Below are 14,756 nucleotides of genomic sequence, written 5' to 3'. Positions count from 1 at the left end.
CCAGCCAGCCAGCAACACATCACCTACATGGGGGGTGATCATACACAAAACTATTCCTTCAGGCTTACGAGAAGTAGTTGTTCTGCCTAATCCCCAAAACAAATACAGAAACTTACACAAAACGGGGAGACAGAGGAATATTCTCCAAAAGAAAGAGCAGGACAAAACCTTAGGGGGAAAAAATGACTTGGAGATAAGCAATATGTCTGATAAAGAATTTTAAATGATGATCATAAAGATACTCAGCAGGCTAGAGAGAAGAGTGGAAGAACCTAATGAAACCTTCAATGAAGAGATAGAAAGAACAAAAAAGAACCAATTAGAGTTGAAGAATACAATAACTAAACACACACACACACACACACACACACACACACACACGAGGAAATCAACAGATTAGCATGTGCAGAACGTATCAGTGAGCTGGAAGACAGGATAATGAAAAACACTCATGCTGAAGAACAAAAGAGAAAAGAATTTATTAAAATGAGGATAGCTTAAGGGATCTCTCTTGGACAACACCAAGCAAACAAATATTTGCATTATATGGATCCCAGACGAGAAAGAAGAGAGAAAGAGAAAGGGGCAGAAAACTTATTTGAAGCAATAATAACTGAAAACTTCCCTAATCTAGGGAAGGAAAACAACATCCAAGTTCAAGAAGCACAGAGAGTTCTGAACAAGATTAACCCTAGGAGATCCATACCATGATACATAATAATTAAAATGTCAAAGATTAAAGATATAGAGAGAATTTAAAGAGCAGCAAGAGAGAAGCAAAAAGTTGCCTATAAGGGAAACACTATAAGGCTATAAGCTGATTTTTCAGCAGAAACTTTGCTGGCCAGAAGGGAGTGGCATGATATACTCAAAGTGCTAAAACCAAAACAAGAACAACAATAACAATAACAACAACTACTACAGCAACAAAAAACCTACAACCAAGAATACTCTACCCAGCAAGGTTATCATTGAAATTTGAAAAAGAGAGAGAGTTTACCAGACAACAAAATTAAGGAGTTGGGCATCTGGGTGGCTCAGTCAGTTGAGCATCTGATTTTGGCTCAGGTCATGATCTCATGGTTCATGAGTTCAAGCTCTGCATTGGGCGCTGTGCTGACAGCTTGGAGCCCGGAGCTTGCTTCAGATTCTGTGTCTCCCTCTCACTCTGCTTTTCTCTGACTCATGCTCTGTCTCTCTCTCTCTCAAAAAAATAAATAAACATTAAAAAAATTTTTTTTGAAGTTAAGGAGTTTATTACCACTAAACCAGACTTGCAAGAAATGTTCAAATGACTTCTTTAAGTGGAAAAGAAATAGCCATTATTAGATGTAATAAAATGGCAGCATATACATAAAATGTGAAGGAGGGAGTTAAAAAAACATATTATAGTTTTTTAGAATGTGTATCAACCTAAATGACCATAAAATTAATATACGCTGCTATTTACTTAAGATGTCATATATGAATCTCATGATAACCACAAACCCCAAACCTATATTAGATACACACACAGAAAAGGGGAAAAAACAAACATAAAACTACAGAAATGTATTAATCTCAAAGAAAGAGAGCAAGAGAAGAAGAAAGGTACAGAGAAAAGCTACAAAAGCAACCAAAAAACAAATAACAAAATGGCAATAAGTGCATACCTACCAATAATTACATTAAATGTAAACGGCCTAAATGCTCCAATCAAAAGACATAGAGTGGTGGAATGGATTAAAAAAAAAAAAAGATACATTTATATGCTGCCTACACAAAACTCACCTCAAAACTTAAGACATGCAGACTGAAAGTGAAAGAATGGAAAAACATTTACCATGCCAATGGAGACAAAAAAATCTGATGTAGCAATACTTATATCAGGCAAAATAGACTTTAAAACAAAGACTGTAACGAGACAAAGAAAGGCATTACATGATGATAAAGGAATCAAGAGAATATAATAATTGTAAACATCTACCCATCCGATATTGCAGCACTAAATACCTAGATCATATTAACAGACATACAGAGAGAAAATCATGGTAATATATTGGTAGTAGGGGACTTCAATACCCCACTTACATTAAAGGATAGATCACCCAGGCAGAAAATCAATAAGGAAACAGTGTCTTTGAATGACACATTGGACCAGATGGACATAACAAGTATATGTAGTGCATTCCATCCAAAAACAAAAGAATATGTATTCTTCTTAAGTGCACATGAAACTTTTGCCAGAATATACCACATGTTAGGCCACAAAACAGGTCTCAATCAGTTTAAGAAGATTGAAACTATAGCATGCATCTTTGCAGATCACAATGGCATAAAACTAGAAATCAATCACAAGAAAAAGTGAAAAAACACGTCTAGGCTAAATGCCATGATACAAAACAACTAATGGCTCAATGAAGCAATCAAATAAGAAATCAAAAAATACATAGAGATAACAAAATTGTTGGGACACAGAGAAAATCATTCTAAGAGGGAACGATATAGTGATATAGGCCTGCCTTAAGAAATAAGGAAAAGTACAAATAAACAATTTACCTTTACACCTAAAGGAACTAGAAAAAGAACAAACATAGCCTGAAGTGAGTAGAAGTAAGGAAATAATAAAGATCAGAGCACAAATAAATGACATAGAGACTAAAAAAGCAAAATAAATAAACAAAGAAAAAATAAAGAACCAAGAGCTTGTTCTTTAAAAAGATAAACAAAATTGGTAAACCTTTATCTGGACTCTCCAAGAAAAAAAGAGAAATAACTGAAATGAATAAATTCAGAAATGAAGTAGGATAAGTAACAACTGATACCACAGAAATACAAAAGATTTTAAGAGAATACTATGAAAAATTATATGCCGCAAATTGGAAGAAATGAATAGATTCCTAGAAACATACAATCTCCCAAAACTGAATTAGGATGAAATGGAAAATCTGAACAGACCAATTACTACTGATGAAATTGAATCAGTAATCAAAGAACTACCAAAAAATAAAAGTGCAGGACCAGATGGATTATAGGTGAATTCTACTAAGCATTTCAAATGGAGTTAATACTATTCTTCTCAAACTATTCAAAAAAATACAAGAGGAAGGAAAACTTCCAAACACATTTCATCAGGGCAGCATTACCCTAATACCAAAACCAGATAAAGACACCACAAAAGGAAGGAAGGAAGGAAGGAAGGAAGGAAGGAAGGAAGGAAGGAAGGAAGGAAAGAAAGAAAGAAAGAAAGAAAGAAAGAAAGAAAGAAAGAAAGAAAGAAAGAAAGAAAACTACAGGCTCATATCCGTGATGAACACAGACGCAAATATCCTCAACAAAATATTAGCAAACCACATTTAACAACACATTGAAAGGACTATCCTAATCACCTGGGATTTATTCCAGGGACGCAAGGATGATTCAATATTTGTGGATCAATCAATGTGATACACTACATTTACAAAAAAATGATAAAAATCATGATTATCTCACTAGATACAGAAAAAGAATTTGACAAAATTCGATATCCACTTATGATAAAAACTCTCAATAAAGTGGGTCACTTATGAAAAGCTCGCAACTAACATCATACCCAATGGTTAAAAACTGAGAGCTTTTCCCCTAAGATCAGGAATAAGACAAGGATGTCCACTCCTCCCATTTTTATTCAACACAGTACTGGAAGTCCTAGCCATAGCAATCAGAGGTTTCGTATCGGTAAAGAAGAACTTAAACTGTTTATTTGCAGATGACGTACTATATATGGAAATCCTAAAGACTCCACCAAAAAACTATTAGAACTGATTGATGAATTCAATAAAGTTGCAGGATACAAAATTAATATGCAATTTTTCTGTTGCACTTTTATACATAATAATTAAATAAGAGAGAGAGAAATTAAGGAAACAATCCTGTGTACAATTGCACCAAAAATAATAAAATACCAAGAAAAAAAAAACAAGGAAGTGAAAGACCTATACTCAAAAACTATAAAACATCGGTGAAAGAATTGAAGAAGACACAAACGGGAAGATATTCCATACCCATGAATTGGAAGAACAAAAATTGTTTAAATGTCCATACTACCCAAAACAATCTACAAATTTAATGCAATCTCCATCAAAATGCCAATAGCATTTTTCACAAAAACAGAACAAATCATACTAAAATTTGGGTGGAACCACAAATACTCCAAAGAGCCAAAGTAATCCTGAGAAAGAAAAACAAAGTTAGAGGTATCACAATCCCAAATATTAAGGTATACTACAAAGCTATAGTAATCAAAACAGTATGATATTGGCACAAAAATAGATACATAGATCATGGAACAGAATCAAGAACACAAAAATAAACCCACACTTATACAGTCAGTTAATCTATGACAAAAGAGGCAAGAATACACAATGAAGAAAAGATGGTCTCTTCAATGAATGGTGCTAGGAAAACTGGATAGCTACATGCAAAAGAATGAAACTGGACCACAATCTTACACCATACACAAAAATAAACTCAAAACAAACTAAAGACCTAAGTGTGAGACCTGAAACCATAAAAATCCTAGAAGAGAACACAGGCAGTTATTTATCTGACATCAGCCATAACATTTTCCTAGATATTTCTCCTAAGGCAGGGGAAACAAAAGCAAAAATAAACTATTAGAACTACATCAGAATAAAGTTTTGTACAGTGAAGAAAGCCATCAACAAATTGTAAAATTTGTATGGAACAAGAAAAGACCCTGAATAGCCAAAGCGATCTTGAAAAAGAAAACCAAAGCAGGAGGCATCACAATCTCAGACTTCAAGCTATACTACAAAGCTGTAATCATCAAGACAGTATGGTACTGGCACAAGAACAGACACTCAGATCAATGGAACAGAATAGAGAACCCAGAAGTGGACCCACAAACATATGGCCAACTAATCTTTGACAAAGCAGGAAAGAATGTCCAATGGAATAAAGACAGTCTCTTCAGCAAGTGGTGCTGGGAAAACTGGACAGCGACATGCAGAAGAATGAACCTGGACCACTTTCTTACACCATACACAAAAATAAACTCAAAATGGATGAAAGACCTCAATGTAAGACAGGAAGCCATCAAAATCCTCGAGGAGAAAGCAGGCAAAAACCTCTTTGATCTTGGCCACAGCAACTTCTTACTCAACACATCTCTGGAGGCAAGGGAAACAAAAGCAAAAATGAACTATTGGGACCTCATCAAAATAAAAAGCTTTTCTGCTTTTTATTAAAAGCGAAGGAAACAATCAGCAAAACTAAAAGGCAACCTACAGAATGGGAGAAGATATTTGCAAACGACATATCAGGTAAAGGGTTAGTATCCAAAATCTATAAATAACTTATTAAACTCAACACCCAAAAAACAAATAATCCAGTGAAGAAATGGGCAAAAGACATGAATAGACACTCCTCCAAAGAAGACATCCAGATGGCCAACCAACATGTGAAAAAATGCTCAACATCACTCATCATGGGAAATACAAATCAAAACCACAATGAGATACCACCTCACACCTGTCAGAATGGCTGACATTAACAACTCAGGCAACAACAGATATTGGCGAGGATGTGGAGACAGAGGATCTCTTTTGCATTGTTGGTGGGAATGCAAGCTGGTGTTGCCACTCTGGAAAATAGTATGGAGGTTACTCAATAAACAAAAAATAGAACTACCCTATGACCCATCAATTGCACTACTAGGCATTTATCTATAGGATACAGGTGTGCTGTTTCAAAGGGACACATGCACCCCCATGTTTATAGCAGCACTACCAACAATAGCCAAAGTATGGAAAAAGCCCAAATTTCCATCGATGGATGAATGGATAAAGAAGATGTGGTATATACACACACACACACACACACACACACACACACACACACACACACACAATGGAGTATTACTTGGCAATAAAAAAAAATGAAATCTTGCTATTTGCAACTATGTGGATGGAACTGGAGGGTATTATGCTAAGTGAAATTAGAGAAAGACAAAAATCATATGATTTCACTCATAAAAGGACATAACAGATGAGCATAAGGGAAGGGAAACAAAAATAATATAAAAACAGGGAGGGGGACAAAACAGAAGAGATTCATAAATATGGAGAACAAACTGAGGGTTACTGGAGGGGTTGTGGGAGGGGGCATGGGCTAAATGGGTAATGGGCACTAAGGAATCTACTTCTGAAATCATTGTTGCACTATTTGCTAACTAATTTGGATGTAAATTTAAAATATAAAAAATAAAACAAGTTTAAAAAATAGTTTAAAAAAAAAAACCATCAACAAAAGAAGGCAATCTACTGAACAGGAGAAGATATTTGCAAATGATATATCCAATAAAGGGTTAGTATCCAAAATACATAAAGAAGTCCTACAGCTCAACACCAAAAAAAACCATACAATCTGATTTAAAAATGGGCAGAGGACCTGAATAGATATTTCTGAAAAGACATACAGATGGCCTACAGACACATGAAAAGATGCTCAAGATCACTAATCATTAGGGAAATGCAAATCAAAACCACATTAAGGTATCACCTGACAGTAGTCAGATGGCTAAATCCAAAAAAGACAAGAAATGACAAGTGTTGCAGAGGACTTTGTACACTATTGGTTTGATTGTAAATTGGTACAACCACTATGGAAAACAGTGTGAAATTTCCTCAAAAAATGAAAAATAGAAATACCATATGATCCAGTACCTCCACCACTGGGTATTTACCTGAAGAAAAGGAAAATACTAATTTGCTATTTGCACTCCTATGTTTATTGCAGCATTATTTACAATAGGCAACATATGGAAGCAACCTATATGTCCGATAGACAAATGGATAAGGAGGATATTATGCATATATACACAATGGAATATTACACAGCCTTAAACAAGGACTAGATTGTGGCAATATGGATGGACCTAGAGTGTGTTATGCTATGTGAAATGAGTCATACTGAGAAAAACAAATACCACATGATTTTATGCATTATGTGGAATCTAAAAGAAATGAATAAACAAACAAAAAGCAATATCAGATCTATAAATACAGAAAATAAATTGATGGTTGCCAGAGGGAAGGGAGGATAGGCAAAATGGGTGAAAAGCAGTGGGAGATACAAGCTTCCAGTCATGAGATAAATAAGTCATGGGAATAAAAGGTACAGTATAAAGAATATAGTCAATGATATTGTAATAGTGTTGTGTGGTGACAGTAGCTACCCATGTGGTATAGTGTATATACAGTATAGTGTAATATATAGAAAAGTTGAATCACTGTGTTGTACATGTGAAACTAATATAACATTTTTTGTCAACTATACTTAAATTTTATTTCCAAATTTTAAAAAGAAAAGAAAAATTCAGGGAGCACAACCATTTCCTGTAAGAAAACTACCATCTCTTGGGAGGCAGGCAGGATTAAGTAACAAAAATATGGATGCATTTCATTATATGTAAACATTACCTGACATTTAAAATACAAAGAGCTGCAAGTGTAGAACTCTACATGTTATGTATAAACTCTGAATGGTGTGTATTCTGAATTATTTGGAAGGAAGTATATCAATAACTGCAACTTATTGTAAAATGCATTTTAAAAACATGATTGATGGTTGGATAGAGACACAGAGATGTGACAAAATAAGCACAGTAAAATGTTAATTGTAAAATCAGTGCAAAATTCTTACAGCTTTTCTGTCTGCTTGCAAACGTTCATGATAAAATGTTCAGGGAAATTATATGACTATAGAAGATATTTAAGGTTCGGGGGTACAGAAAAGAAGGTTTTTCACTATAGTTCTGGAGAAAGGTAGAAAGACGTCAGAGATAATCTTAACGAGGTGATGTCTAAGTTATGCTGGATGAATAGAATTTCACCAGGCAATCAAAGAAGTTGTTGAACAAGAATGTTTGGTTATCTGTAAGCTGTCTGATCTTGCTAGAGCATGGGTATTTAAGGAAGAGTGACCAGAAGTGGGGATAAAGTGGTAAACAGAGGACAAATCATAGAAAATTGTGTTTGTGCTAAGTTTTTATCTTGTCAGTGATAGACTTATTGTAGGTTTTAAACATAGGCCATGGGGTGATCCACCTTGCACTTTAGAAAGTTTGCTCCAGAAGTAGTGTGAAAAATAAATTTCCAACTGCAAAGCTGGAGGGCAGGAAACCAGGATGAAGCTTGCTGCAGTAGCCGAGATAAGGGAAAAGAGTGGCCTGAATTAGGCAAATGTAAGGGCAGGTGGTGAGGAAGCATTGGATTTGAAAACTATATTTAAGAGGTAAGTTTGGCAGGAGATAATATTGACAGAGTTGGTGATTGAATAGATGTGTGAGGTGAGAGAAAGAGATTTGAGAGTGATTTCAAAGGTTCAGAGTGAATAATGATAGAGTATAAGGAGGTGGAGGCCAAGTTTTAGGAGAGAATATGCATACTATCAGGGAAATGTTTATTTTTTAATGCCTATATGGAATGTCCAGGTAGACCTGCTCAGGAGGTTATTGAACATAAAATCTGGGCATCAGTAGGGAAGTTAGCATTGGATTGATCGATTTTCACATTTACTTTTTATCATCTACTCACATTCTAATTCATTCCAGAAAGGATTTTGAAGGTAACAATCAATCTATAATGAAAGCCATCAAACTGGATGTGACATAATATATTACTAGCCCCTTACAGCAAACGAAAAAACCAATCATATGTTTCACAGTCACTCACATACAGTTGTGTCTTCCCTCCACAGAGATATAGTAGTCTGTTGTGAGTCCATGGTATAATAGAATGCTGAAGGAGTTTGGAAACAAGGTTGCTGGTTGCAACTTCTCCATTAGCAATGTGATTCTGAGCAGCTTGTTTAAGCTCTCAGAGGCCTCTGAGATGTGAGAAAACCGAACCAATTGATTTCTGGGATCCCTTCCAGCTCTCCAATGGGAATTTTCTTTGAGCTCTACTTCACAATTCATTACGCAGGCCCTTTTTCTCTCTTCAGTTACCTCCACTTGGCCACCAACATACTAATTAAAGTGATAATTAAGCACTTCAATTTGAGAAGGAGCAAAAGGAAGGTAAAAATGTGGTTGCTCTTTTCCTGGGTATTATGATAAGAAATTATCAAGATCCTCAAAAAAAATAAAAAGAAGGTAAAGAAGGTAAAAGATAAAAGGTAAAAACTGACATCACTAAAATTGATGTTTGCACCCTGATGTTTGGGTTTATACAGACTTACCCTATCCCATAATATTATATACAATGTAAATTCAGCTCCACACCAAGAAAGACCATTTAAAGCAGCTTCATTTAAAGATAAATAAGGATGTCCTTAGGTTGTGATTTTCCCATAAGTTCCTGTAGAAATCACAGTGTTTTCCAATTATAACAATAAGAGTTTTCAGACAACTGCAGAGTTTAATTTTCAAAAAAAAAAAAAAAAAACAATCAAATAACCATACAACCAAACATAAAGCTCTTTTTTTTTAATGTGAGTAATGGCATGACTTATTATACCAAATGACCTTAAAAGATAGAGACTAAACTTCACAGAGCAATAAAGATGCATGGAACAAAATGTTGAGCAAAACCGTTGAGAAATCCCCAGCACAGTCAGCATGCTATGTACAAGCCAACTTCATGGTATACTGCAAATGAGCAGTACTTTTCCAATGGCCCGAAATTCTTCTTCCCCTCTCCTCTGTCTGGAAAACGTATACACCCACTATTCTCAAGTTTGAGTATGTATCAGATCCCATGGAGGGCTTATTAAACTACAAACTGCTGGTGCCTTCCCTCAGAGTTCATGATTCATTAAGTCTGGAAAAGGCCCAAGAGTTGGCATTACTAACAAGTTCCCAGATAATGCTGATGCTGCTGGTCTAGGAACCATACTTTAAGAACCATTGGCCCTACACCTGCTTCTATTTCAAAAACCCAGCTTAAATCCCACTCCTGAGTGAGGATGGGGTGGAGTGGGTAAGTGTTTCACCTTTCTCTTCTCCTCCGAGGAAATTATAGACAACTCACTATTGTATTACAGCTCTAGTCCTGAATGTGCTCTCCATGTCTGTCTCCAGCCCCTCCCACCCTGCTCCTTTGTGAGCTCCTTGGAAGGTAGGCCCAAATCTTACTCATACTTTTATGTTTCCTGGTATCTAGAGAAGTGTCTGTTCCCACCATATACTTAATAAATAGACCCCCCCCCCCATATAAAAGTGAGCAAAAGAATAACTATAAAAGTCCTTTTAAAGTCAAAGTGCTATGAAAAACATGCTGCAAATGAATCTCCCCAAGATCTGCCTAAAATGCAAATTCTGATTCGGGAAGTTGGGGGTGGGCCCTGAGAGTCTGAATTTTTAACACGTTCCAGGTGAGGCGAATACTGTCCATAAGACCACACTTTAAGTTTCAAGGCTATGTAACAGTGGCTCCCAGCCTTGACTGAACATTACAATTACCCGGGGACCTTTGACAACATAGTATCTGGCCCACTTCCCAGACCAATTCAGTCAGAATCTCCGGATGTGAGGCTCAGGCATCAGTGTCTTTTCAGAGCTCAGTAATTCTAATGCAAAACCAGAGCTAAGAGCTATTGATATCTAAGTCACCACACATGATCTAGTCAAATTACCTAAATCCAAATTTGTATGGTGCAAATTATTGGAGTTTTGCATTACTTATAATTATGTTGATGTTGATAACACCAAATATATCATTTTATTCTTTTTAAGTCATTTATTGAACATAGTATCGTATCCTTGTCCAGAAAATAGCATCATCTAAAAGCCAGCCAGGAAAGAAAGTTCTGACAGCTTTTAAAGTCAATCTTTACTTGATGTTTCTCAAGCTGCCATGTTAAAACAGGAACTATTTAGACCATTTTAATTATGATACATGCTTTTCTTAGAAATAGAGCAACGTATCCCCAAAGAAAGTACCGTGAACATGAACATATGCCAAATGTCAGGATGCTGACTTCCAGAGCAGACCACTGTTTGCAGTCTCTCTCTTTTTTTTTTTTTTATTTTTTTTTTTTAACGTTTATTTATTTTTTAGACAGAGAGAGACAGAGCATGAACAGGGGAGGGGCAGAGAGAGAGGGAGACACAGATCGGAAACAGGCTCCAGGCTCTGAGCCATCAGCCCAGAGCCCCACACGGGGCTCGAACTCACGCACCGCGAGATCGTGACCTGAGCCGAAGTCGGACGCTTAACTGACTGAGCCACCCAGGCGCCCCTGCACAGTCTCTCTTAAAGAAATAGAGTCAGGTTTTTTAAAACAAAAATCTATTTTAAAAAAATCAAATAAAAATCCATATTTATGCAGATGATACATTAGACAGTGTTCTTTTATACTGCAAAAGAAAGATCTTAAAAAATTCTTTCAACTATTAAGCCACCAGCGTAACTTTAAAATATTGTCCAATCCTCAACTCAGTTTCTACTAACATTTCCCAAATGTGCCTGGGCCACAATGTGAGGAATGACTATATAGTTGACTTTAGTCTTGGTGTTAAACAAGCAGCCCAGACAATGGTAAACTTTCCAGAGCTTGGGTGATTTAATATTGCTCTAGAAGCAGGCTGCATAAGGGGCGCCTGGGTGGCTCAGTTGGTTAAGCGTCTGACTTCATCTCAGATCATGATCTCATGGTACGTGGGTTCGAGCTCCATGTGGGGCTGTGTGCTGACAGCTCGGAGCCTGGGGCCTGCTTCAGGTTCTGTGTCTCCCTCTCTCTCTGCCCCTCCCCGCTCACTCTCTGTCTGTCTCTCTCTCTCAAATAAATAAATAAATAAATAAATAGACATTAAAAAAAAAAAAAGTAGGGTGCATAATCCATCCAAGTCCCTGACTCCCAGACTCTAGGCTGCAAGTTCCAGAATCAGGCTACAAGTTCCAGAATCACTCCTTAGAAGAATATGCCTTAAAATGTGATATATACAATCCTAGATAAAGATACTGGCCAATGCTGCAGACTCCAGTGTTCTGTAGCTGATTCTCAGAATGAAAAAGAAAAGCTCAAGTATGCATTTGGGCAAACCAAAGTTGAGGGCTTGAAATCAGGCCTCTTGTGGCTTCTTATCCTTTAAGAATAAAAGATTGAAATGAAAAGCTTTGAAAGACTAATGACTGAAACTCTTCATTAGGTACAATTTTTATGATATTCTTTTTCTGGTAATCTCAAATATCCAGTCGAATGTAATCATCAAAGACATATTTGAAACAGCATGATTTACATATTAAAAAGGGCAAGAATGGTGCCATGTTCCATAAATTGTGCTGTTATGAAAATAACCACCTGACAGAAAGAAAAAGTACCAAAAATAAGCCAAAGGGCTATCTATACATAAATTTCTTGGTGGACTGAAATTCTTACTCTTATGCTTGAACTCAGAACAAATCAAAAAATGCTTTGGACATATTGAGAAAAGGCATTTTGAAATCTAAGATCTGACTTTTATTCCCCTCCAATTAACTCAACACCTTAAAATCCCCTCCAATTAACTCAACACCTTATCTCTTTTCTAAAATTTTCATCAATGACTTCCCAAAGAAAAGAGAAGAGGTACCAGAAACCTGGAGAATACCTTTTCTTATTCTTGATTTTCAGCAAAGGGAAAAATATAACTTTTATAAAACCAAAGTGGGTGGTAGGTAAGTCTGCCATTAATTCTTGGAAAAATTCTAAAATGAATTATTTAAAAGACAGTAAGCATTTAAAGGGGAACTTGTGATCATAAGGAAACACCCTGCATTCAAAACACCCAAAACAAGGGGGTTGTGTGTGTGTGTGTGTGTGTGTGTGTGTGTGTGTGTTTTGAAAGGGGGGGGGGTTGCTAAGATTAGTGGTGTTGAGTGCTAAGATTGGCTGCTATAGATATTACAAATCTATATTTCAGGAATCATGATATCCTTGCAGACAAATGGATAAATGTGTACTGCTTAAAAGCATAGTAGAGCAAACCCAAAGAATGCTAAATTATTAAAGTCACCCCAGAGAGGGATTTCTAAAAACATTCAACAGAGCTTTGTCCTTGTCCCTAACTAGTTCATGCTTTTATTGACAACTTAAATGAGGATAATGATCAAATTTTGGCCCAATGATCAAATGTTCAGAAAGCTTGGAGATAGAAAAGAACAATAATGGAGAATGACTGAACTAGAATACAAAAAATCACAACCATCTACACTAACAGGCCAGATCTAACCAGAATGAGTTTAATGGGATAAACATAAAGTTCCTCAGTCCAGCTCATCTACTACCTCCTGGGCCAGAACCAGAGGGCATGGATCTCTGAGGGCCAACAGATAGGAGAAAATGCCAGGAGAGTGCTCAGTACAAGGTCTTGTGCCTAGTAAATGCTCTAAAACACAAATTATTGTTATCATTTTGATTATTCATTATTATTTCCTTTACTTCATGAGGCTCTGCCAGGAAAATAAAACTATCTTTTAAACATGTTTCCAGCAATTGAAAAACATTTTAGCTCTGGTGAATATATATATAAACGTGTGGCCTCTTGCCTAGCTTCCTACATTAGAGGAGGAAAGAGGTGCCAATCAGGTACTTTGTGTCTATGTTAATATGTTAATAATCTGGCCTCCGTATGTCCTTTATTTGGACTTTCCTGAGCTACCAGCTGTCTAATTATTTCTAAGCAAACCTGAAACACGTTTATGATCATAACAGCTACCATTTATTCAGTGTTGATCGGATACCTAGGATTCAGCCAGGTATTTATAGATAGATTACCTCTAAACCTCACCAAAACCCAGCAGGATAGGTATCATGACTTCCATTTTTTACATAAGGAAACTGAAGCTCAGAGGATCTTTAGAAAGCTGTGTGTTCAAAGAATCAGAGGCCAACTGCCTAGGTCACCTTTTTCCTCTCTGTGAGGCCAGATCATTGTTCTCAAATATTTTAGCCATCTTAGAATGGTAACTCCCACTCCAAGCCTCAGACCACCAGTGGTTCCTAACCTAGTCAAGTACTTCCACAGATGTATTTCGCATTTTATCACCACAGCGCAGAATGGACATCATTTTATCTGAGGATCACCTGAATCACACCCATGGTGGAGGCATCCAAGGTTCTGAAAGAATTCTTTAAAGCCCCAGTCCTCACTTTGGTAGATTCACAAAGACCATTCCTTATTGAGAGTAATACCTCTTCACCACTGTCACACGAAGAAGACTCCTGAACTAAGGCCTTCCCTTTCTGGGTCCTTTCTTCCAAAAATTAAATGACCTCCCTGTGGGAGAATAAACTGCTGGCTAAAAGGCTTCCTTTGAGCCCCAAATCACCTCATTGTAGGTGTAATGTCCCTGGGGGACTGAGGTAACTGAACTACATAGAAAGTGTCATGGTAATATGCAATGGAAGATCCATTTTCAGCTGAGATTCCATTGAGGACATAATTTAAAGACCTTTCCATCATTGCAGTGTCACAGATTGCTTATCCACAGATAGCAAATTCAAACGTACGCACAGACATCTCACATGAGAGAAAAGAGCTACAACAGCCAAGATTCCCAGCTAAGGACTTAAAGCCAGATTCCCAAGTCTCTAATCTTCTGGGGTCACCTTTTGCTTTAACATCCAAATGCACTGGTTTAAACCTCCATCCTAAGTACGATGGGCAGGCTAGAATCTCTGGTTGGATTTTCATTCATTCATTCCAACTCTTCGTGGGAGTGACTACCCTGTGTCATATACTCTATTCCAGGCACTAGAGATAGAGCCTGAGAAACATAGGTTAAAAAATT

This window comes from Panthera tigris, chromosome B3 (genome assembly GCF_018350195.1).
Source record: "Panthera tigris isolate Pti1 chromosome B3, P.tigris_Pti1_mat1.1, whole genome shotgun sequence".
Classification (NCBI taxonomy): domain Eukaryota; kingdom Metazoa; phylum Chordata; class Mammalia; order Carnivora; family Felidae; genus Panthera; species Panthera tigris.
The sequence above is the reverse complement of the archived record's forward strand: the minus strand, read 5'-3'. Positions refer to the sequence as shown.